General features: G+C 37.6%; 1 pseudogene; it reads right to left on the bottom strand.

The window, feature by feature from the left end:
- Positions 1–1,145: 1,145 nt before the first annotated feature.
- LOC116466468 (peroxisome assembly protein 12-like) lies at positions 1,146–2,477 on the bottom strand (annotated as a pseudogene).
- Positions 2,478–4,052: the final 1,575 nt, after the last annotated feature.

The raw sequence follows: 4,052 nt of genomic DNA, 5'->3' as shown, positions 1-4,052 counted from the left end.
ATCTAATTTTATAATATACTTGCAAGGTAGTTATTTTTGTTAATTATTTTTAGATGAACTGATTGATTGTCACAGAAGTTAATTAGTTGCCTTAACTTCTAATTATTGATATTGCTGCAGCCAGGAATAGAATGCATGCCTGTAAAACTGCATTCAAGTCTATTTCCTGGACACCACACTTTGATTTTGTCTTTGTTTTACCTATAAAATGGACTTAACTACATTTAAAAAATTATATAAAGTATAATGTTTTATACTTATAAAAAATTTTATACTGATAAAGATGTGAGAATTATAGAATTTTAGAAACACAAAGGATTATGACAGATTCTCATTTTAAAGAAATTGAGGCTTATAGAAGCTTTACTAGCTAAGTGGCAGAAATTCCTGGACTAAAATATTTTTGCATTACTTGGAAATTCTAAGGGGCAAACAAATTTCATTTGAACACACTTAATGCCAAATATGTTAGCCCATAACCTACACTATTTTGTAATCATTAAATATGATGTTGTATTGATTATTTACCTATTGCCTCTCAGCAACAATTCCACCCTAAATTCTCTGCTCTTTCATGGTAGCAATGGAGTTCGAGTACTCTATTCTCAGACTATTTTGCTGGTTAGTGTGCTGAGGTTCTGTCCTCACAAAGCATTGTTCAGACATTTGAAGGCAAGGAGAGGGAAGAAAAGGACTCATTTCTTCTTGGTTTTAGGTCTGTCAGCATTTCCCTAGCTTCCAGGTTTGTTTGGTGTTTTTTCACTCTGTGTTTTGCAATTCAATTATCAGATACGTTGAACTTCATCAGAAAGACCCCAGTGTGAGCCAGCTCTGCCTCTTCAGTGGACTGAATCCAGGATATAGGTCAATGGGACCCTTTCTCCAACCACTAATATTTGGTGACCTCACTTTCTCATTTTTGTTGCTGCTCAGTGGATGGTGGCTGCTTACTGTTTCAATCATCTATCTTTCTTTCTGCTTTCAAACAAAAGTCTAACCAATTCCCTGTATTCCAGTCACTAAAAGGCAAACAACTGTGATTATCTTGTACTAATACAATAATTTAACTAGAAATATTTCATTTGAAATCTGAAATCCAATAATTATTTTGTTTCTTCATAAAGTATTTTATGTAATTTTGTTTTTCAGTTCTCACGGGAGTAGAATTTAATCAGATGTTGTATTTCTGTTGGATAACCTGTAATGGGACAAGCTTGGTGACTCCTCACATAATGAAACACACAGCCCTAACAAAACACATAGCTAAAAGTGGCAAGAATAGTATCATTCACCTGGGTTTTACAACACAAGGGGCACACAGTCTGCATTTTGGGTAAGAGGGGACAATCAGAGTTATAGTCTAGGTGGACAGGTGGTGGTGGGGTAGGCGGGGCAGTCAACGACCTGATGGTTTCTTGGTTTTCAGATGAGTACCACCAGTCAAGGAACTGCAAGAAGAATACATGGACAGAAAGGCCAGTTGACAGGGATAAGGCAACACCCCTCACAGCTTTCTTCAGAGCTAACTTTATCTTTTCACTAACACTGCTGGCTGATTGCTGTATCATGCTGGCTTCAGCTGGTTTATGCTCCAGAGCTTGTATATCCTGAATGGTCAGTCGACCTAGCTGAACTCCAGCCAGCTTCAGCAGTGGTGAGTGATGCTGAGATTTTCCTAGGATGTATTGAAGTTGTACAAGAAACCATCCTTCCCAGGCCATGTTAACAAATGGGTAGGCTGCCAGGAAGGGTCTGTAAAATCGTTTCCAGTTGGAAGAAGGGGGATGAATAGAATATTCATCCTCTTTTCTCAGCTAGAAACCAGCTTCTCCAGCTTCACTTTCAGATAGAAAAGAAGAACCAGGAACATAATTGATTTCCAAAGCTGCTTCTTTAGGAGACCAGCACTAGCCAATCTGTGAGACTTGTGAGTGTCCCCCATTACTATTCTCTTTAAGCCACAAAAGTTTTCAGAAAATGAGGCACTGGTTCTAGACAGATAATACTGCTGGAGCAGGAGATGTAGCAGAGTAAAGATTTCATCAAACCACCTCCACAAGAAGCCATAGAGGGTGGGGTGTGATTCTGCAAGAACCTTGAACACATGCTGAAGAGCAAGTCTCACTGCTGTCATTAAACTGTCTTGTGCCACCACCACAAAGATGGATGGCTGGTCAACAGCCACAGAAGCAGTCGTGATGAGCCTGTGTTCAGCCATAGTTTCCTGTGTGTACTGGCTTTCACTTTTCCCACAGTCGTGAGTATGAACGTTTTGGGGAGGAAGGGTATCAAAAGAGTGCTCAGTCTTAAAGGTAAACTTTCTGCATGGTATCCAAAACTCCAAACTCAATGAACTGGGGAAAAAAGATCTGTTCTCGAGGTGGAGGGCAGTCTCAAGGAGGTTAAGAACAAAGTTGACCCGGACGTGGGTGGAAGTGGTATGTGGTAAGGGGGTAAGTTATCAAATGCTGCATCTCAGGGCAGAACATGGCTGTGTGGGACATGTATCAGGGAAGGAGCACGATCCTCTGGAGCTGCAAACCAGGAATCCCATTCCCGCCACCAAATCATGAGAGCTCAAAAGCCAGCGGATTCTGAGGATTCAGAAGTGCCAGTGTGAGTCCCGGACACAAGGACTGGCTCCAGCTCTCTGCTTTGAGTATCCCCGCCAGTGCCCACTCTTGCTCACTGACCCCAGATGAGGAGCAAAGAATATGATATATATGTATATAAACATGTTTTATATATAAATATATATAACATATATAACATGTTTTATATTTTATTATATATGCATGTTATATATAACATATATAACATATATATTATTTATATATGCATGTTATATAACATATAACATGTTATATATTTCTATATATTATATATTATTTATATATAACATGTTATACATATATTTTTATATATATATATATATATATAAAAAACATTTTTTTGAGATAAAGTCTTGCTCTATCATTCAGGCTGGAGTCCAGTGGAGCAAGCTTGGCTCACTGCAACCTCTGCCTCCTGGGCTCAAACAATTCTCATGCTTCAGCCTCCCAAGTAGCTAGGACTACAGGTTTGCACAACTACACCTGTTTAATTTTTGTATTTTTAGTAGAGACGGGGTTTGGCCATGTTGCCCAGGCTGGTCTTGAACTCCTGACCTCAAGTGATCCGCCCACCTCAGCTTCCCAAAGTGCTGGGATTACAGGTGTGAGTCATCGCGCATGGCCAATATTTATATATTATATGGAGTGGGTTTTCTTTTTTCTCAAGCAAAAAGAGATATTTTGACTTTTTTGCATTTAAATGAGGCAAATAAAGTATCATAGAGCCACAGTAATATAAATCTCACCAAACAGTTATGATATTTTCAACATTTCTGGTCATATGTTCATCAGTGCTCACATCGCAGACACTAGCTAATCCTGACTGTTCCTTGTGTTACTGCTGCTGTTCGTACTTTCCCCTCCCAGTTGGAGTGCCCTTTCTTTTCATCCTCTTGTACACTCTGACCCTTCTCAAACTCAAAGGAAGTTAGCCTGAGGCCTGAACATGAAGCTTCACCTTTCATATTATACTTTTCAGAAATGTAAAGATACTTTATTACATTTTCCTGAACAGTGACTGTTTCTCCTTTAATTGTATATATTTCAGTATTTATCACAATTTTTATAAAGATGGGGTACAAATTATAAGTATAAAACCCATTTAGTCATATATTTTAATTCCTGAATTCATTTAGCTTTGTTTTTCATGTATTATTTTGAATAACACAAAGATAATATTGCAAAATATGGTAAAAAGCAATGTGGCCTTTTATATCATCAACAAAGTTTGCATTCAAAATACAACAACAGTGTCTTCTACTAAATATAAATATGAAAGCAATCAACCAATTAAAGCCAATTTATAACTGAATAATAATTTAAGGTTTTTAGCTCACAGTTCAATTTATTTACCTCTTCTATAAATGCAACAAAAAGTTGAGTTTGTCACAAAATACACTGCTAAATTAAAATTTGGGGATTTTCTTTTCAGCATTGAAA

The sequence above is a fragment of the Hylobates moloch genome, unplaced genomic scaffold, assembly GCF_009828535.3.
Source record: "Hylobates moloch isolate HMO894 unplaced genomic scaffold, HMol_V3 SCAFFOLD_4, whole genome shotgun sequence".
In the NCBI taxonomy this organism is placed as follows: domain Eukaryota; kingdom Metazoa; phylum Chordata; class Mammalia; order Primates; family Hylobatidae; genus Hylobates; species Hylobates moloch.
This window is presented reverse-complemented; position numbering and strand designations above follow the sequence as displayed.